Source organism: Microcebus murinus, chromosome 8, assembly GCF_040939455.1.
Source record: "Microcebus murinus isolate Inina chromosome 8, M.murinus_Inina_mat1.0, whole genome shotgun sequence".
Taxonomy (NCBI): Eukaryota; Metazoa; Chordata; class Mammalia; order Primates; family Cheirogaleidae; genus Microcebus; species Microcebus murinus.
This window is the reverse complement of record NC_134111.1, coordinates 88,438,509-88,459,714: the sequence shown is the minus strand read 5'-3', so window position 1 is coordinate 88,459,714 and position 21,206 is coordinate 88,438,509. Positions and strand designations below refer to the sequence as shown.

General features: G+C 55.8%; 1 protein-coding gene across 7 annotated transcripts in view; it reads left to right on the top strand.

Annotated features, from left to right (window-relative positions):
- TNS1 (tensin 1) overlaps positions 1 to 21,206 on the top strand; it is a 182,429-nt gene that overhangs the window by 36,335 nt on the left and 124,888 nt on the right. The window contains exon 1 of one of the 7 annotated variants that reach the window (XM_076005934.1): positions 19,355 to 19,603. The exons of the other annotated variants lie outside the window; for them this stretch is intronic. The gene's annotated coding sequence lies outside the window, so the exon portion shown is untranslated. Of the gene's footprint in view, positions 1 to 19,354; positions 19,604 to 21,206 lie in introns of those variants that run through there. 7 annotated transcript variants of the gene reach the window in all.

Sequence of the window (21,206 nt, the reverse complement as noted above, 5' to 3'; positions counted from 1 at the left end):
CCCTGCCAATGGAGTCTCAGGACAGAGGCTGCCGCTGGGTTGGGTGGAGGAAGTCAGAGCAGACTGGCTTGTCCTGTTCCGCTTTACTGAGGCCTCCTGAACCTCCAGGGAAGACAATTGGAACTGTCTCCACTGGACTGGGCTGTCTTGTGAGGTGGTGAGCTCACAGCAGCTGTCTTGTGCTGTGAGGAGGTAGGTTGGGCTGGAGGCAGTCGAGGTCTCCTTTGTTCTAAGATTTGGGGCTTTGGGAGTCAGAGCTGATTTGTTTCCTGCCCCCACCCCTCTTCCTCCCCTCCACTCCCTTATAGTTGAGTGGCCTTGGACCGTTTTCTGAAGTGCCCTGGTTCTCAGTTCCGTCATCTGTAACCTGGGGACTGCAGGGTGTGGCGAGGGGTCAGTGATCTAGGCATGGAGAGTGCTTTTCAGCTCCTGGTGCATGGGGGTCGGTGATCGGTGACAGCTGTGGTGGTGGTGGTGGCCTTGTGGTTTTTGTTGTCAGATGCTGAGTCTGCGTGTCTCCAGGTGATGAGCCAGAGCTGGAGTAACTGTGCCACTTCTCCCTGGGCCAGGGCGGTCTGCACTCTTCCTCCTCTGCCCTCTTGGTCGAGCATCCCTGCAGCATCTGGGCACCTCTCTAGGACCAACGCCTCTTCCTACCAAGGATCTAATTCTTTAACTGTCCTTGGGCTCCCCTTCTAACCTTGACCTGTGTCTCCTTAGGAACCCAAGTTTCTTTTTTTTTACTTTTTAATTTGAGATGACGAAACTTAAAGAAAATTTGCAAAAATAGTACAGAGAGTTTCCATATACCTTTCACCCAGGTCCTCGTGTTGACAGCTTACATGACCATGCACAGTTATGGAAACCAGGGCGTTCGCCTTGATCTAATGCTGTGAGCTAATCTGCAGGCTGTGGTAGAGTGTGGCCATTTCCCCGCTGCTGCCCTTCTCCTGACCTAGGGTCCAATCCCGGGGCCCCCATGGCATTCAGTCCCCAGGCTCCCGAGTCTCCTCCCATCCGGGGTGGTTTCTCCATCTTTCTTTGTTTCTCGTGACTTTGGCACTTTTGAAGAGTGCTGCTCAAGTTATTTTGAAGAATATCTCTCAGTCTGGGTCTGTTTGATTTTTCTGTTTCCATCATTCCTTCTACATTTATTAATTAGAATTTTACTATAAAGAACTGTCCCTTATCCCCATTCATTGATCCAATTATTTATTTACGTCAGTGTGGACACCTAGACCTTTGCTTCATTCTGTGGGTTAGGTAGAATCCAATGCTATCCTTTTTTCCTTTGGTCACATTAGCTTGGCGATGGCCAGTGGGAGCACCTTGCCTTGGTGGGACTGTGGTTCTTGACCTCTCCTGCCTGCTCTCTCTGGCAGTTGGGTCTCTTTGGAGAAACAGCCCACAGGAGATATATATTAACAGATTTATTGGAAGGACTTGGCTCTCAGGGGCCTGGCAAATGTTTCGTGCAGGCCAGCGGGCTGGGAACTCAGGTGGGAGTTGATGCTGCAGGTTCCTGAGGCCAGATTTCTTCTGCTTCAGGAAACCTGTCTGTGTTTTTGCTCAGAAGGCCTCCTTCATCTGGTTGGGTGATGCCCATCCACACTATGGAGGGTGACCGCCTTTGCTTGTCATTGACCGTGGATGTTAACCCCATCTACAGAATTCCTCCACCCAACACCTAGATTCGCGTTTGATTAAATCGCTGGGTGCTATAGCCTCGTCAGTTTGACACAGAGCCAACCATTACACCCACCAATAGTCGGTCTCTAGGAAGCATGAAAGTCATTTCCGGTGTCAGCAGGCTGGGGCGGGTGGAGAGTACAAGGGTTCTAGTAGGCTGATGTCCGGTGAGACTATGTGATTCTGGTCCAGACCTCTTTAGTTTTCAGGTTTGACCTTTGATTCCTGCCCTCTGTCAGAATTTGGGCAAATCCCTCCTTTGATTTGTAAAGTGGGAGAGTCTTTGTTCTTGGGTAGGGGGGTGGTGTTCAGAGGATTTTCAATGCCTGCCTTTGAAGCTATAGTGGAAATGTCACTCCGTAGGGCATGGCTTCAGGTCCCAGCCTGGAGTTTTCATTCCTTCTGGGGACCTGGGGTACCCTTCCATACCGGGAGAGGCTAAGGTGGTGTTGGCCACAGCAGTTCCCCTTTCTAGTCTGATCAGTTTGGAAAAGGGTAATCAGAGAGACCAAAGTGGGTTAACCACAGAGCCCAGGCAGGAATTGCGGCTGCAGAGCGTGTGTGTGTGTGTGTGTGTGTGTGTTTGTGTGTGTGTGTGTGTGTGTGTGTGTGTGTGTGTGTGTGTGAGAGAGAGAGAGAGAGAGAGAGAGAGAGAGAGAGAGAGAGAGAGAGACATATCCTGAGATGGCGGTGGGCAATAATATTAGAGATACAGGGAGATCTTCTGGGACTTGAACCAGTAAGGCAGCCAAAGCCATGGAGCAAGGCCCGCAACTGGGCAGAACTCCCTGTCGTTCTGTAAGCTCCTGGGGAAAAGGACTGGGAGAGGCCTGGCTTTCCTAGGATTTGGGAAGGGGATGTGGAAGCTGGGGAGAAAGAGGCCTTCATGCAAGAGACAAACCCTAAATGTATCCTAACGTCCTGTCTTGCTGAGGGGCCTGGGCGTCCTCCCACCTCCCTGTGTGTCAGCTGTCCTTGGTCTTTCCATGGGGGGAACCGAGGTCTAGGTTGGATTGAGCTTCAGTAGAGGAGCTGGTAGCAGACAACCAGTAAGGTGAACCAGGTGATTTTCTTGGTCTTCCCAGAGGACAGCCTGGGAGGAAACAGGTTGAAACCACAGCTACAGGGAGCTGCGTTTGTCGCAAGGAGGTGCCTCTTGGTGGCGGTGAGCCAGGAAGGGCCCAGGGCCTGAAGGAGCAGCTGGGCCCCCCTCACTGGGATCTCAAGGATAGAAAGGATTGTGTCGGGCAGGGGAGGGCTGTGTCTGGGGGGACAGATGGGGAGTGGAGTGGGCTGGCCCTGGAGTCGAGTCCTGGAGTCCTGCCTGCCCTGCTCTGACCTGGGGAACAGCGAGGGCTACCCGTGCCCCTTAAGACCACGTCTGTTCTCACGCCCCGTCCCCCGCATCTACCCCTGGGAGCCCAGCTGGAATTTGACCAACTCACTATGGGAATGTAGGTTATTCACGCCTCCTGGGAGCTCTCATTAGTAGTCTGAATGTGTTTTATTGATAAAATGGGGAAATAAGAGTAATTTCTCAAAATGTGAGGTTCACGGGGGCATCAGTAATAAAAAGCTCCATTCACTGTTCATCAGAGCCTGAAACCAGGCTGAAAACAGAGGGGCTAGGCCAGTGCCTGGAAAGGCTGCCTGCTTCCCCCGCGGTGGGGACCAGGAGATGGGACTAGTGTCAGTGAGCATCCTTGGACAGCAAGCTGGACCAGCTCTGGCCTCAGTTTCCTGATCTGTAAGATGGGGAAGAATGAAAATAATACCCTGCTTGCTGGGTTGCTGTGAAGAGCTTTGCAAGTGGTGCATGTTGTGGGGTGGACACTCTGGTCCCGGCCGGGGTGATGAGTGGGGCGCCTTTGTGTGCTGCTGGCACTCCTCCTGCCCCGCCACTCACAAGGTGAGTTAGAGGAGGGACTGGGGTCTCCCGGGACCCTGGCGCAGGGCTGTGTGAGGGGCTGTGCAGCGGTGCCTTCCAGGCTGTTTGGGGTGGCTTCTCTGCCCCCCCTCCCCCGCCTTCCCACCTCCCTGTGCACGTGAGGACGATGATAAACACCCTGCCAGCTCTGAGCAGGGCCTGACCTCAGCGGCCAGGCATCTCCCCTCGCCCCCACCCGCCCGGCCTTGGGCCACATTCCTGGAGAGGCCAAGGCCCGGCTCCCATTGCCCCTCTTGGCTCCCAATTGCCCCTCTCACCTTCCACCCTTGGGGGCGTCCGGCTGCCCCTCGTGTCCCTTGGCTGCTACCCTGCCGCTTCCATCCATCCAGTCTGCTCAGAACCTTCAGTGCCGAAGGGCCTGAGTGCAGGTCTCGGATGGGGTAGTCCATATTAATAATAATGGGAGTAATAATAATCGTGGTTATCATTTATGGAGCAATTAGGCACCAGGTTCCATGCTAAGCACTTTACGAGGGTTGTGTCAACAAATTCTCAAAAAAGCCCCATGAAGAAGCTGCTATTACTGTAGTTACAGTTTAGCAGGAACAGAGAGGGTCAGGTGGGGAGGAGGGGGAAACTGAGGCTTGGAGAGGTCAAGCCGTGTGTCCTGTATCCACAGCTAAGGAATGGGTGAAGCCAGCCCCCCAGTGCTGCCCATGTCCCAGTGTCCCCTCCCCCCCAGCACAGCACTTGGTTCCCTGCAGCCGGTCTCAACCCAGGACACAGGACCCTGGTCCTGAGAGAAGATGCACTAATGGGAGGCGAGACTCATTTGGAGGCCTGGGGCTCGGAGCCTGCCAGGGAAGGTGGCGTGGGGTCTCCTGGGCGCTGAGGGCTTTGTAGAAGTTTTGCATCCCTCATCCTTCCGTGGGCAGTTTCCTAGAGGTTTGAAGCTGGAACCTGGGCGAGCAGGCAGCCTTTCCAGGGTGCTGGCCTAGCCCCTGGCCCCTAACCTGTTGCAGGCTCTGATGGACAATGAAGGGACCCTTTTATTACTGCTTCCTCTGTGCGCCTCACATTTTGAGAAATTACACTCATTTCCCCATTTTATCAAACACATTCAGAGTACTAATGAGAGCTCCCAGGAGGCGTGAATAACCAGCCCAAAACACAGAAGTGAGATGTTGTGAAATTTTGACTGAGGCTCACAGCCTTCCATTCCTACCTTCCGGTTCCTCTCCTGGTCTAACCTCCATTCGGCGTGCTGCTGTCTTCCCTTCCATCCTTGTTCTGTGTGATGGCTGTCCAGGTTCCTCAAACCTGGCTTGCAGCCTAGTCCGTCCCGCCTTTCTTTCCCTCCTTCGCCTCTCACTGGTCACATCATTCTTGCCTTCCTTTCCCATTCTTCCATCGCCTCAGCTGTCTGCGGGCCTCAGCCTCTGCTGGCCTGGCTGCCGGCCTGCAAGGTGCATCAGAGAGGTGTGGGCTCCCATTCTGGCTCTGCCTCCCACTGGCCTGGGGACCTTGAGAAAGTCCCTCGTCCTCTCTCAGTCACACTTTGCCCATTTGTAAAAAGGGCACACTGAGGTCTACCCCTGAGCACCGAGCGGGGACTGGAGAACGTGGAAGTAAAGAGCCAGGTCGGACCCTCCCTGGACAAGCGGCTGCTGTCGTTGTCACTGTTCCTTACCGTGGTCACCCTCCATCCTGGGCCCACCTCGGCAGCCTGGTCACCCTCTGTGTGTGTGGGGTCTCAGTTGGGACTTTGTCCCTGCATGTTCGAGACGCAGACGAGGGCTGGGCCGTGGGGGCGGGTGCTGGCTTTCCACGCACGCGGCGGGAGTCGGGGCTCACGCTCCCCTAGCTGCTGTGGCCAGGCACTGTCTCTGTTCCCGTCGGACCTCCTGTTGTCACTGTCCTATGCTACTGCTCTGTTTTTAAGAAAACAACCTGCTTTTTAAAAAACCTTTTATTCTAAGTGATATAATTTATGGGCTTGATCTACAACGATATGTTTTATATTTTTTCTAAATACATAAATATTAAAATTGTTGAGCCATGTTTCTAACTGAGATCATCTTGCATATCACACTTTAGGAAACGTGGATCAGATAAACTTCTCCTCCCTCTAAGTTTCGTGTGAGTGTATGAGTTCTTTATTACGGGAGATTTAAGAGCCATACAGGGGCAGCAAGAATAGTATATGAACTCCTGTGTACCCACCCCTGCTTCAACCACTGTCAGCTTTTGCTGTTTTTGTTTCTTCTGTTCCCCCCATTCCTCCCTCCCCCTCTTTTTTTTATTTGCTGGAGTGTTTTTAAAGCAAATCCCAGACATTATATCATTTCACTTTAAATACTTCGGTATGTATCATTAACAGATAAGGACTTTTTATTTTAACATTACCGTAATACCATTATCACAGTTAACATACTTAATAATAATTTCTTAGGTCAGCTACTAGCCAGTCCTGTGTTCAGTTTTCTCCGATTGTCTCCAACATGTCTTGTTATGGTTGGTTGGTTTGAACCAGGCAGATGAACTTGGAAACCAGGCTCTATCTAGCCTCTGTCTGTTTCTGTGGTAACCGTGTGTCGACATATAGCATCGCCTCTGTCTTTTCACCGATCAGCAGGTGATGCAGGCTCACTCTGTCTGATGGGTCCTCATGTCACAGTTTCTGTCCCTCTCTCCCCCTCTGCCTTCCCTCCAGGCTCCCAGCTGGTAAAATCGGGAGCCCAGTATCCGGCCCCCCCCCCATCCTCAGCCTTGGCCTGCTGGTCCACCTCCTTGTCCCCAGGAAGGAGCTGCCTGTGTGTGTGTGTGTGTGTGTCTGTGTGTGTGTGTGTGTGTGTGTGTATGTGTGTGTGTGTGTGTATGTGTGTGTGTGTGTGTGTGTCTGTGTGTGTGTATGTGTGTGTGTGTGTGTGTGTGTGTGTGTGGAGAGGGAGAGGCGGAGGAAGGAGGGTAGCACCTTGGGGTGAAGTTGCTCAGGGAGGGACAGCTCCCGGCTGCCTCCCGCTGCCCCATCCCATAAATTCCCCTGAGATGTCCTTGTAAGGCTGCCTGGCTTGCTTAGAAAGGGCTGGCCGTGGGGTCACTGGGTTCTGGGAAGCACAGCTGCCTTACTGGGCTGGGTGCAGGCCAGCCGGGGGGGGGTGGCCTCGTGGGAACACACCCCTCTTTCAGCTGCACTCCCCGCCACAGCCCTGCTGCCCGAGCCTCTGGCTGTGCTTTCATTGCCAGCCAAGGTCCTGCCCTCCCTGAGCCTGGTGGGCTGCTCCCGAGCTTGGGATGCTGCTCTGACCCTCCCTGATCCTGTCTCCTTGGGGCTGGGAAAGTCACGCCCCAGAGTCCCCGGGTCGCTTCCGTCCTCTCCTTCTTTTGCTTAGGAGGTCTCATGCCTCGGTTGTGCTGGGTGCTCTGATCGCTTTCTGAGGCAGTGGGGGTTCTTGGATCCTCTTCCCAGCATTCTCCCCGAGATCCAGGGGACCTTTTGGGATGGGCCATAGCGTTCTCCTTTGAGAAGTGCCCGGGTCAGCTCTAGACCTCAATGACTGAGTTGCCCAGAGGGACACTTAAGATTTAGGGGTGTGTGTGCAGCCCTAGGATATTGGTGGGCCCACAGCGGGTGGGGGAAAGAGACTAAACAGGGGGCTGCTCCCTGGGGTCTCCAGGATCCCATAGAACTTTCCAGCTCTCACGTCTCCATTCCCTCCCTGCCACCACATGTTTCAGATTCCCCTCCTTGTCTTAATATCTTTGTTCTTTCTCTCTCCTGTCTGACTTTTCTGTGTCCCTGTTACTCCCCCCACCCCAGGTCTGTGCCCCTCAGGACTCTGTGTGTCCGTGTCGCCCCAGGGGCTTGTCTTGCTCCCCAAGTCCCCGCCCCTTAATCTTTGCAGCTCCCGGGTCTCCTCCAGAGCCCTCCGTGACTCGGGCTTCGAGGGCTCACGTCCTTCTGTGCCCTGCCCCAGGGCCACCTCCCAGCTGCAGGTAGTTGCAGTGGCCCCAGAACGTTCCCCCAGTGCCTGACACACTGTAGGGTATCGCTTGTTTGTGTGTGTGTGCGTTACCAAGAGTCCCCGTCCCTGAGCCTGTAATGAACCCCAGCTTTGCCCCTGAGAGGGGCTCCGAGGATGTGTGACCCCAGGGCCGGGCGGGAGGGACGACGGTATGAGGCCATGGAAGGAGCCTTGGCTGAGGAGTTGGAAGGCCTGGCTTCACGTGCTGGGTCTCTTACTTCCAGGCCGTCCCGTCTCAGTGAGCCTCAGTCCCTCACCTGCCATATGGCTGCAACAACGATGTGATAAGGTGCTTGACACAGCCCAGTGACCTCCCACCACCCAGGGTCTGCCCAGGCCCTGAGAACCTGCTTGCCTGCAGCAGCTTGGGGGGATAGGCGGTGGGTGTGCATGGTGTCTCTGGGGGAAACTGAGGCACATTTGGCCCCGGGGGCCCTGGACAGGGGGAGGCAGAACAGAAGGGAGAGCGGCAGCCCCTGGCCAGGGCGCTCGTGTGGGCAGTGCCGGCCCCTGCGGGTCCTGCAGCGCGGTGCTGCGGGCGAGGAATCCACAGGGGTGAGACGCCGGGGCTGGAACGTGCCAGGATGCTCGAGGCCGCTTATCTCGGGCCAGGAATGTGCTGTGGTATTATTAGCCTTCGGAATACCACCCAGGGGGCATGGCGGACACCTGTCCAGCCCTGCCTGCCCAGACAGCCCATGGGCGCCTGTGCTCCACCGCCCATGGAGGGAGCTCACGCACGTGACTGTGTGTGTGCGTGCGTGCGTGGGAGTGTGTACATGGATCTGCGTGTGGCTGTGGGTCCTGTGTATGTGTGGGCACGTGCCCGTGTGGGGGCACCTGTCTGTCATTGTGGCGCTTTGGGGCCTTTATGCATAGGAGTACGTGTGCAAAGGGTTCCTTGCCTGTGTGTGTGCAGATGTGTGTGTGAGTTTGAGTAGCTGTGCGGTGTGTGGTGCGTGGGTACCTGTGCATGCATGCACAAGTATGTGTATATGGGTGTGTGAGCGTGCATGATGTGTGGCTGTGTCTCTGTGTGCCCCTGCCCTGGGTAGGAAGCCCCAGGGGGACTAGGGAGCAGGAGGGAAGCAAAGGACTGAGGGGAGGCTGATGACCCCATCCAGGTGAGAGGGGAGGCTAGGTGGCAGGAGGGGACAGCCGGCACAGATGTACAGTGAGGCAGGAGGTGCTGCTGGGGATCCTGGTAGTGGGCTGTGGGCTGCTGCCCTTGACCGGAGCCTCTCAGGTAATACGATAAAGAGCCCTGAGGTCAGATGGTCTGAGTCCAAGTTCTGCCTCTGTCACTCTTGAGCCTCGTAACCTTGGGCAAGTGACTAAACCTCTCCAAGGCTCAGTTTTCTATCTGTATCACAGTGATAATAAAAGTGCATGCCTAGGTAGAGTTATTGGGAGAAATAAGCAATATACAGTGCCTAGAATATTCCATAAATGGTAACGTATCTCATCATCGTTATCATAGCCATCACCATCATCATGATCATTGTGGACCCCTCCTGGCAGCCCCTTTCTTGCTGAGATGCCCTGGCAGGATGGGGGACCCCCAGCTCATTCTGTTTGTGGCACAGCAGTGGAGGCCCAGAGAGGGCATGAGTCAGGCTCAGAGTCACCAGGGAGCCAGGCAGAGCCACAAGAGCCCAGCCCCCTGGCTCCTGGTCACTCCTGCCATCATGCTGCACTGCCTTGCTCACATGTCTGGGGTGGCAGTGCCTTGCCAGGCTGGAGAGACAAGGAGAGTCTAGCAAGACCTTCCTATCCACTGTGCATCTTCTTTCAGGACCGATGTCCCCCTCCTGGCCCTAGCGGCTCTCTTGAGTCTTCTGCTCGGACCTCCCTTGATCTGACTGCAAGTCCTGACTTTTACATGGAAAACAGAGCAGAAGCCCAGGAGAGGGAGCCATGGGGGACAGGCCCAGTGTCCTGACTCCCTCACCCAGCCTGGGCCAGGAGGGGTGACTACCTCGCTCTTGACTTAGCCCTCATTCCCGGCCGGCCTAGGCTAACTGCACCTTCTGCTCCCGGTCCTGGCAGACAGGAGCGGAATTCCTAGGAAGCACTGGGCCTGTTGAGAGAGCTGGGCTCCCTCTGCCCCCGTCTGCCCTGCCGGCACATCCCACCTCCTCTCCCTCAGCCCTCCTAGGCCACCGTGTGCCTCCCCTAGGGCGGCAGACTCAGGTGTCACCAGGAGTGTGGAGGTGGGGTCCACACCACTTTGGCACCTGGGCTCGGAGGGGCGGGTGTGCATAGGCAGGTGGGGTCTGCCAGGATCCCCCCACCATGCAGGCTGCTGTTGCCCGGGACGCCGGCCGGAGGAGACTTGTTTTTCACAGCCGCTACCACGGACCCAGAAGAAAAAATCCAAAAAACCACCACCAACACAAACAGCAAGCAAATTTTTTTTTTTTAATCTGCAGTTAATGGCCGATTAGCTGTACATTATTAAACAGGCAGCTGGAGATTCGCCAGGGTAGACAGCTTGAGCCAAGACTCACAGCCTGAACACAATGTTCCAAGAAAACAGTCCCCTGTGGGGTCCCTGGTGAGGAGCACCCGGAGGGATGGGCCCCGCTGTGGCCCGGCACCCTCTCACCCTTCCCTCCCAGCCTCTGCCTGGGAACCACACACAGGGCAGGGCCGTGCCACCCCTAGAGCCCAGGCATCCTTCGACAGCCCTATGGGTCCGTCCCCACCCACGGCCCGAGCGGCTCTGTCCCTCCTAATGGACACTGGGGGCCAAGGTGGGGCTCCTGCTGACATCCCAGAAGGGTGGGGCTAGCTCCTCCTCTCCTGGGGCCGGAGTGATGCGGGGCCCTGAGCACCTGTCGGCCCCATTGAGTTCCTCTCTACGGTGACTCTGGGACTCCCTCCCTGTCCTCCCTGGGCCTCACTTTCCACAGCATTTCAAGGAGAGGATTGGACTGATGGACTCTGAATTCATTCTCATCAACGTTTTTGTGAGCCATGGTTGGTGGCCCTTGGGAGAGGCTGGGGTAATTGTTTCCCAGAGTTTGGGGACCTTCTTGCCCAACCCTGGTCCTATTGGTGAGACCAGGAGCTTGTCTCAAGCAAGCCCTCCTGGTTGGGGGTGGCCATCAGCCCCATTCACATTGTTTTGGACAGTCCCTCCAGCCACCTGGAGGGCCTCCAGGGTAAGGGCTGAATATCTGAAGGTGACATCCCAGTCATCCACATGGGAGAACAAGCCGAGAGTCTGGAGTCTGGGACTGCCCTCTTGTGAAGCCAATGCTGCGTTAGGGTAGGTGGACAGAAGCACAGCGTGCTGTCCGGGTCATTGCCAGGGTGGGCCACTGGCCATGCACTGGACAGGCTGCTCCTGGCGTGCGTGTGTATGCATGTGCGTGCTTGTGTGCGTGTGTACGTGTGTGTACGTGTGTGTGTGTGTGTACGCATGTGTACGTGTGTGTGTGGTCATTGGTTTGAGAACCGGGTCTTAATGAGCTTGCTCCGAACCTCCTAGGGAGAATATGGCACAGCCTTTGAGAGCACTGACTCAGGGACCCAGTCCTGTCACCACTGCTTATTTGCTGCCTTGCTATCATTGACTTTGGACAAGTGGCTTCACCTCTCATGTCTGAGCCCCTCAGCTGTGCAAAGCCAGGATAGAGCGACACCTACTCCCAGGTTGTGGGGGAGGAAACGGGCCGATGCAAGCAGCGGGTCCCTACCCGGGCTGGCACACTGAGTGCACAGCAGCTGCTGGGACCCAAGCAATCCCTCCCCTCTGGCCGTCGGGTCTTTCCCTTCAGATCATGCAACACTTTTCGTGCTGTGTATGTGTGTTTCTGTTTGTTTGTTTAGCGTCTCCGTCTTCTAGACCAAGTGCTCCTTGAGCGCGGGGCTCCGTCTGGCTCTGTGCACGTGCTGCCCGCAGGGCCGCGTGGGGCCTGACCCACTGCGGGGTCAGAGAGCACTTGTGGAATGAATGAGGGAACAGGGCCCACTGGGAAAGCATCAGAGCCCAAGAAACTACCACAGAGCACTGGCGTGTGGAAGGATCTAGATAGAGACTGAAAGAGCTGGGACGTCCAGCTTGGGAAGACACTACTGTGGGAGTCTGGGAGTGATTGTGTGTGTGGGAGAGAGATTGTTGAATAAAGCTTTGAGGGGATTTGTCCTCTGAAGCAGAGCCAAGGGTCCCAGGAAGAAGGTTTCGGCCAGCGGTGGGAGCCACCTCGGGTGTTGGAAATGAACTCCGAGGGCCTGGGCTGGGGAAGGAGAGCCCTGTTTTGTGCGGGGTGTGGTCTAGCCAGGTCCTGAGGTCCCTGCCCACTTGCTGCTGCTGCTTTAGTTAGAAGAGGAGCAGCAATAGTAGCTGATGCCTCTGAACTTCAGTTTTCTCATCTGTAAAATGGGTCAGCAGTGGTCAGTACCTGGTGGGTAGTAGGGAGGATTAAAATGAGTTCATACCCATGAAGTTCCAAAAACAGTGTCTGGCAACTGAAAGGCACTCAGTAAATTAGAGCATTTATTGAACAGGGCTGGGGAGATGCAGGGGAAGGAGAGAAGAATCATGCCTCTAGGATGGGAGTGGTGATGCTTATTGGAAGGAGGAGAATGCAGAGAACCTAACATTATGGAGGGCTGCTCCGTGCCAGACCCTGCACTCAGGGCTCAGAGCCATTAAGCAGGGTGCTCGAGGTCACGTGTCCAGTCAGTGGGGTGGCCAGACTTCAGATGTGGTCCGTGCAACTCCAAAGCCTGGGCCCTCCCACCCCTGCCCCACTCCTGGGCCTGGCATCTCTGATTCTCATGCCCGGAGGGATGGTGGGATAGGCTCCATTCCATCGTGGAGTGAAGTGATTATGATCTGTAGGGGCAGAACCGAAGTCCTCAAGAGGGAAATCTCCAGCTCTCGCCAACCCTGGAAATGTCCCACCATTAAACACTCTGGGGAGGCGCGGAGGGTTCTGCAAAGGGGGGTCCCCCACAGTTCATTGCCATGGAGCCCAGGGCACGGAGGTGGCCCTGATGGCCCTGAGCAGAACCCTGGGGTGTGAGGCTAGGTGGCAGGGAGGAGGCATGGCAAGCAGGGGAGACTGAGGACTAGGGGGAAGGGAGGCGGATGCACAGAAGAGTTGGGAGTCAGGGCCCTGCTGGTGATGAGAGGGGAGGGAGGGGGAGAGGAGAGGGAAGAGAAGAGGAGGAGAGGAACCCAAGGCTTGGACCTGGGCCGGTGGGCAGCTCTGGGCTTTGGGCAGGGGTGTCCAGCTGGAACCAGTCCCCATCGGGCTGCTGGGTAGTGATGAGAGGGAGGCCTAGAGGTGGGAGGCCAGCTGGCCAGCACCAGGGCCTGCTGGGGCAGCAGGTGTGAGCCAAACATTCAGCCACCAGCCAGCCCTCCTCTCCTCCCAGCCCAGCAGGCAGCTTGGCTAGAGGTCAGCTCCCCTGGGGTGGCCAGCACGCCCCCCACTGACCAGCGCCCACAGGCCTGGCCCTGCGGGGCGCTGTCCCATCCCTAGCGGCTGCTTCTGCTGTTTCTGCCTCTTGGCCATTCAGAGATGAATGGGAAATGGTCCCAGGCTTCAAGGAGTTCCCAGATGAAAGGGCAGGGAGACAAGGGAGGTGTCAGTGGGCAGAGGCATTTGCCCTGGCTCGCTTTCCCAAGTCTATTTTTCAAGCAGTTGATGATGCCTGTTGTGTCTTATCTCTATTATCTGAAATAAAAATTGGGCCAAATTTTGCTAACCTTTCCTCGTGCTTTTTATTTAAGTATTTGTTTAAATATACATATATATTTATTTCAAAAAATTTAGGGGGTATAAGTGGTTTTTTTGTTGTTGTTGTTACATGGATGAATTGTGCCGTGCTGCAGTCAGGGCTTTCAGTGTACCCATTAGCAAATGTTTCTTAAGTGTATATTGCTGTCTTTCTCTGGACTCTTTGGCTTACAAGGTACAGAAGAGAACCTGAAATTTCTGATGGTGTCTGGTGGAGTAGAGGGGAACTCTTCCCTCCTTTGGACCAGATTCTCTACCTCTACTCATGCAACCAAAAGTGTTTGGGCCTTTTGGGGACAGCCATATTGTACTGTCAGCTAAGTTGAATTCCTGATTTCACTAAATCTTAGACTTTTCTCTGCAAGAACTATTATGAATTCAGGTATTTTATGACTTTTAAACCCTGGTTCAGGACAGTACCCCAAGAGAAATATTCCCTTGCTAATTCTGGCCCATTTATAACGTCAGTTTTGCATGTCAGTTCAATTCAGCATCTTAGTTCTTCCCTCTGCTTCTCTTTTTGTTTTGTTTTGTTTTTGGTTTTTTTGTTACTTCTTTTGCTTGGTAAACCTCCCTTCTAAGTCTTTACCTAAGTTACTGATAAGTATGTGGAACAAGCCAGGGCAGAGGACAGAGCCCTTTGGCAAATGGAGAAGTTGACATTGATCTATTAATCAACACCCCTTCGCCTGCTGGTAAGGAATCCACTCAGCTTTCTGTCTTGCCTCTGAGAATTTCATCACGGATCCTGCCAACACCTTCCTGGGATCCAGATCGGCTCGGTCTGGGCCTTCCCCTGACGGTCCAGTCTAGGAGCCCGATGATAATGGGTTGGGGGTGCTGGATGTGGGGTATGAGGGGAGGGACGGTGGGCTCCTGAAAGGGTCAGGGTGGACCTGGTGGTCTTTCTGGGGTGGGCCCGAGGGAAATCCTGCCCTGGGGCACCAGCGTCCTTCCGGCTTTAAACTCGTGCTCCTCAGGGAAGACAAGGGATTTGTGTGCACTGAACTGGCATCAGCGGGGACTCTCTGCCAAGGACCAACATCTGCCTAGAAACATGTTCCCAGGAATCTCCAAGGGACCTTAAGGCCATCCGATGAGGAGATTGAAGCAAGGGGACTGAGACTTCCCTCTGGTCACCAAGGGCATTGGTGGTTGAGTTTGGTTAGAGTCCAACACCCTGACGCCCAGTCTGAGGCTCTTGGCTAGAAACTGAGGCAGGATTAGAGGAGGGAGGGGCTGCCAGTGTGTGCGCAGGGGATAAGCTGCTGGCAGCCCATTTCCCCACGACTCCCCGCCCTTTCGGTCCTCTGCGCTGGGACTGTGGGGCAAATCTGATAGGAAGCTGGAATGTGGAAGGGCCAGCACTTTTCCTCCCGGGGGGAGTGTGCGGCGAAGGGCCTGAGGTTGCGCCCACGTCTGCACGTTGAGAGATGGTGCCAGTGCAAGTGAGTGAGAAGAAACGGAGGCGGCAGGGGTGTGGAGGGCGCCCCTGCTCCTGCCTCCCTGTGGCCTGAGTGTTAAGGCCGATACAGGGAAGAGGAGCCGGCATCAGGAAGGAAGGATGAGGGCCACTGCAGGGCAGCAGTGTGGGGTGGCGTCTGGGGTCAGCTCTGGAAGGAGCCCGAGCATTCCAAGGTGTGACTCTGAGACAGAAGCGTCCTGGGGACAGCCTGCGCTCATCCTGGCTGCAGGTGGAGGGGTGTGGTGGGGAGGCGGTGCAACTCAAATGCCCAGACATTGACCGCCTAGGGTGGCCCCCAGGGCCTGGCTCCCACCAGCAGCAGACAAGGGTGGCCCTGGGTTGAGCCCCCCTTTCTGTCCCTGGCCACTGAGGGCCGTGGGTGGGGCCGGGGCTGAGAGGCCGGGTAGGGCTGGACCTGACACTCTTGCTCCATCTTTGTCTCTGACTTTGTCCTCGCCCTTTCTGCTCTGCTCCTCTGTTCGCTTTGTCTCCTTTCTGTCACGTCCCTTCGCTCCCAGTAGAAGTGCCTAACTCAGCACCTGGCCCCAACACACACAATTCATAGCTCCCTGCCCTCCTCAATGGCGGCTCTGTTGCTCTGGGGCGCTGTCCTCCACCCCCAGCTCCATCTCTTCCCTCCCTCTGGGTCTCTGTTTCTGACCCCCTCTTTGTCCCATTCTCTCTGCTCCTGGCTCCCCTGCCATCTGTTTCTGCAGCCTCTGTCTGCAGCTCACAGGCCTCCACTGGCGCCCACTCAGTGCCAGGCACTGCCCTTCTCCTTTCTGGGCTCTGTGTCTCCTCACCTCCGCTGCCATCTCCTCCCCTCCCCCCGCCTCCTGCCCCCTCCTCCAGCTCCACCGGGCTCCAAGGCTGGTATTATTCAGTTTTATGAGAAACCCCCAGGCCTACCCCTGAAGGGACCAACCACAACTGGAACCAGATGTGCAGTCCTGCACTTGGGATGGGAGGCAGGGAGGAGGAGGAGGGGAAGGGGCATGGGCTGGTTCAGGGGATGGGAGGGAGATGGAAGCCCTGGGGATCCTGGTCTTTGGGGCTAGGAGGGGAAGGAGAGGGGGGTGCATTAGGAGGAGGGGTAGGGAGGGGAAAGAAAGTGGGCTGGGCAATCTTCTTTAGAAGGCAGTTCTCACTGCATGTGTGTGTGTGCATGTATGTGTGTGTGTGTGCATGTACGAGCATGTGTGCATGCGTGCGTGCATCTGTGTGCCTGTGTGAGCATGTATATGCATGTATGTGCGTGTGTGCATGTGTGTGCGTGTGCATGTGTGTGAGAGAGAGAGATGGGGGACTGACACTGGGGAAAGCCGGGCATGGATGTGGGACATCCATGTGGAGAGCTCTTGGAAGTAAAGAGGAAGGAGGTTGTGTTTCTTTGAAGTCCTCTAGCTCCTTGACTTCCTCTCTCTATGGCTTCTAGGGACCCGCTGCATTCCTGGTTCTGCGACCAGGTGCTGGAGCAGGCAGCTGGAGAGAGGGGGTGATGTTGGGGTGGGGGTGGGCAGCGTAACCTCCAAAGCCTCCTGAGAGCAGGTGGAGGAGGTCGTTCAGAGTCTCTGAATCTGCCACAGACCTGGGGGTTGTGGGATGGGACGTCTCTGTGTCAGTTCAGTGGCTCCCCGGTCCTAGCACTGTGTTTCTGCCTGCAGTTACATAGCTTCAAAGATAGTCTGTGCACAATTGTCTCCAGACAGCCTTGCACAGTATTGAGGATTTTCAAATGCCCTTTTATTCAAGTGTTAGTCAATTATCCAGCCAGCCATCTCTCCATCGTTCATTTATTCGCTCCACATTTATTGAGAATCTGCTATGTGCAACCCTGTGCTAGGCACTGAACAAAGTAGGAAAGGGGAAGGGAAAGGATGAATAAATCTTTCACTGCTCAACAAATGGGAGACACAGAAGTGCACCCAACCGACTGTATGTCAGGGCAGTAGCGAATGCGCAGAGCCCCAGTGGTGGGGGCAGAGAGCCGTGCCCGCCCAGCGGTGCAGCTGGAGAAGGGGCCAGGGAGGATGTGGCTTCTGAGCTGAGGCCCGAATGCTGACAGGGAGAAGAGGGATTGGTGTGATGGGAAAGGCCTGGAAGTCGGGGTTGAGGGGTGGAGGGAGAGAAGGTGGGGAGGCGGGGGCTGGGATGTCCGGCTGCAGAGCTGGGACTGGACGCGGCAGGCAGTGGGGAGCGGGACCCTTTGCTGTCCGTCAGGATGATGTGGGTGTGGGCTGAGAGGAGAAGGGGTGGATGGTGAGTTCTGCTGTTCTGGGACCTATGAGTGGACGGGGCTTCCAGTTTTATAGTATACCCCCATCTACCTTTAGAGGAGACTGGAGACCTGGAACTGACCCAGAATCCTCTGACTTCCGTCCCCTGACCAGGGCTGACCTAAGCCCTGAGGGGCCCTTAGTCTGTGGTTGGGGGTGGGCGTAGGGGTTAGGCAGAATACAGCTATTTGTGGGGACACCTGGCCAGAATTGGTGCCAGTGAGTGGGAGACTTGGTTTGGGGCCGGCCTGGGGGCTGGAGACGACCGGGCCAGGTGTCCCCACAAGTCCGTTATTCTCTGCCGTCATTGCTATCACGGGGCCGCATCTGCACTCTTGTGGACTGAGGCTGCTGTCAAGGCTGGTGGGTTCTGAGATGCTGAAATTTGGGACTCCAGGAACCCAGACTCTCTTTCCCCTGGGGAGGGCATGCAGTCAGCTTGCTGTGGAGACAGGGTAGAATGAGGCCTCTAACTCTGCCTACCCATGTAAGGTCCTGAGAAGGAGCCCCTCACGCCCAAGGATTTTATTTTTCTTGACTGGGGGTAGGGCAGCCCTCCAAAGTGTTAACCATCTCCCTGTGTCTCTGGCCCTGGACACTCCAAAATCTTGTCCCTGCTCTGGGCCTCTCCTGTCATTGTGCTCCTGGGGAAGCTGAAGCCTGGGGAAGGGTTTGGCTGAATTAGTGAGTGTTAGGACTGGGGAAGTTCTTAAAGACCTTTGGATGCCAACTCAGCGTGCAGCAGAGCAAACTGAGGCTGAGAGATGCAGGTCACTGGCCCAGATGGGGAAAAGAAGGAAGGGCCTTTCAGCCTTTGGAAGTCTGAGTGGTGAGGAGTGTGGCTCTGGAGCCAGCATGCCTGGGTCTGAGGTCCCCTTCTCTGTGGTCCTGCATGGCCTTCCACAAGTCACCAACCTGCTCTGTGGCCAACTGTTCCAGCTATAATAACAAGGATGATTTGAGGATTAAATGAGACAGAATGATCTTTAGTAACTGGCATACAATAGGTTGCAGCAAATGACCATTCCTCTTCCATTCTGTTAACTAAAATGAAATTAACAAGGTTTATACTTTGGAAAAAGGAGCACTTTATTTCTCATAAAGGGTAGCAGCCTGTTGGGAGGCCATTCCAACAGGTTGGGAAACTGATTCTCTGCCAGACTGATTCTCAGGCAGAGAATGTGCTTGAAGAAAGACAAAAGGTAACAGGATTTTATATTGAGCAGGGTAGTCACAGATACATATTCAATAAGCTATAGGAGGGTTCATGAATATTTATGAAGGGAAATCATGCATATGAATTGTGCTTTATCTCTCCTATCCTATCATGGCTAGGAACTCAGTTTTAAGGTGTTTCTGGGGTCCCCTTGGCTGAGAGGGCCTGTTCAATTAGCAGAGGGCTTAGGATTTTATTTTTAGTGCGCAGTTCTAAATCATCCTATCTGCTTCTTCACTTTTATCATTTATTTGGTGCTCCAAATATTTCACATCTCTTTTCCCCCATTATTTTTAGTTATAAAAATTTTCATATGTATAGAAAAGTTGACACGATAAACTCCCTAAATTCCACCATGAACACTTTGGTATGTATGTCTGTTTCATCACATTTCCGTCTTATTTGTTGATGCATTTCAAAGAGAATTGAAGCATGTATTTCATTAACTAGAGCTTGGTTCAGATCACTTTGGAATACGCAGTCACAAATGTCCTGACTCAGCCCAGAGAAAATGCAGGGACTGTTATCCCACATTTGACAGCTGAAGAAAAAACAGGTTCAGAACTGAGATTCCTGGTCTCCAGTCACAAAATGAGTTGGAAATGGCAGAAAGCAGAGTGCTCTACAAAAGCTGAGAGTTGCTATATAATCATCATCCTCCACCTCCTCCTCATCTCACTGAACATCCTTGCCCACCCAGCGGCCCTTTGGCCATTTCTCTGCAAGTGTGTCTCTTCAATGGGGTCCTGGCTCTCAGGTCTTGACTCCTCCCTGCCCCGTTCCCCACCCCTGTCCTCCAAGCCTACTGGCCCTGCCCCTTGAGTCCTCAGGGAGGCTGCCGGGCCTTTGGCAGAAGGAGGGATAGGCCACACTTCCAGACAAGCCCCTGCCCAGGTGCCTGTGCCCTGCCCAAGCCTGGCCCCAGCTGGGTAAAGTGCAGCCCGCAGAGCGCGGCAGGGGTTAAAGGAGGCGGCTGCTGGCAGAGGGGGCCGACTGCTGGCTGACTCCGGGAAGGAGGCGGTGCACCGCCGGCCCGCCCCACAGCCGGCCACTGGTTGGAACCCAGCTAGCTGAGCCCGCAGCTCAGTTGCTCCCAGCAGTGGCCCTGGGACCAGCTCTGCTCCTTGCACCCGCTCCCTGCCTGGACACAGTGCTCACTCACTGCCTTCCTCTGGACAACCAGCTTCTTGCCAGCCACAGCTTTTGCCCCGAACACTGGCCACTGCCTGGTCCAGGGAGTCCTTTGGCACAGACACCCACCCCACTCAGCGGTGCCCCTGCAGGAAAGGTGAGTGTGTGTGTTTGTGTGTGTGTGAGTGTGTGTGAGTGTGTGTGTGAGTGTGAGTGTGTGTGTGTGAGTGTGCGTAGGGGTGGAGCCGGCAGGGCTGCTGGGCGGTCGGTACTGACGCAGTGGAGACCACCCATCAGGGTGTAAATTCGGGGCAGGTGAGGTCAGCCTGCCTGGTCCCTCGTCCCTGGGCTGGGCAAGCCCCTCAGGGGTCACCATGTCAGTCCCCCATCCTCAGATGTTCCTGTGGTTCTGGCAGGGATGTCTGGGGTGGGGCTGTCCCTGTGCTGAGAGAGCCACCAACAGGAGTTGGTTTGCTGGGGAAGGTGCTGGTGTCAGTGGCTGCTTGGGACCAAAGCCAGCTGGGGAGTGGGGACACAGGGGCCAAGGGAGGGGGAAGATTGCAGGGTCTCCTGTGCCACCTGTCTGTCCATGTCAGGGGCCTGAGTATTGTTTCCTTTTCATTTCCTTCCCTGCCACCCACTGGCTCTGCTGTCAGGGCGCCTTTCTCCCCCTTGGGGCTCTCTTTGCTCCCAGAGTGCTGACCCGGGCTGCAGGGGAGCTGGCGGACCTGGAAGGGTTGAGGTTCAGAGCCTTCTCCCCCACCCACTGCTCAGTGCGGGCACAGCCTGGCATGAGGGCCCCTCTGCCCTCCCCAACCCCCAGCTCTTGCTCCTTCCTCACCCCTCTGGGCAGAAATGGCTAATCCAGGTGGTTAATGAACAGACACGGGCAGCTGCCTCCCCACCCCCTGCACCCTCGTCTCCTCCTCTGACCTGGTGTTCTCCTGTCTCCCCTTCCCAGGCTAGGAGTCCCTGCAGGTGACCTCAGTGTCTGCCCCCACCCCCAATTCCTGACCAGGCAGGACTGCCCACCCAGGTGTCTTAGGCTGGCCACTGTGCTAGAAAAGGAAGCTGGGAGGGGTGGCTGAGGGGGTGACCCAGGGAAGCCTGCCGTGCTCCCAGGCTGGGCTCCCTGAAGGGGGCTGGGCTGGGGTTGGGGACAAGGTGGGGAGGGGCAGACTCAGGAGGGCAGAAAGGCAGGTGGCTGTGGTGGGAACAGGAGGGAGAACTGCATACTAGCGTTTCAGCATCTTTGGGGAGAGAGGCTTCTCTTGTGGAAGCCCCAGCTGTCCCTCAGTGTGCAGAGCAGAGGAGGGTGGAGGTCTGAGGGGGACACTTTCTCTTCCCTCCGGATACTGCCTGGGGAATAACCATTGTGGCTCAGTCATGACCTGTAATCCCACCTGGCAGCTGGAGGCTTCTCCTGTCTCCCCCACCCCAGCTCTCGCCCAGGACCTCAGAGCTCACTGCAGGGGAGGCACCTGCCTGACGCCTCTGGCCCAGGGGCTGGGAGGCAGGGGGAGGATCTGGATTGGGATGGAGAGTTGGGCGGGATAGCCCTATATGGGACCAGCTCTGGGTTCCCAGCTTGGGGGTGGCCTGGCCCCTGCTGCCGAATGAGGGCAGGGAGTGGAGAAGAGTGGGCTGGGCCAGGCTGGGGGTCTCAGCTAGTCCAATGGGGCTGCCAGAGCTGGGAGCCAGCACCTGCATCTGGCGCTGAGAGTTTGGGGTGATGGAGGTGGGGTCCTGGGACCTTCTGT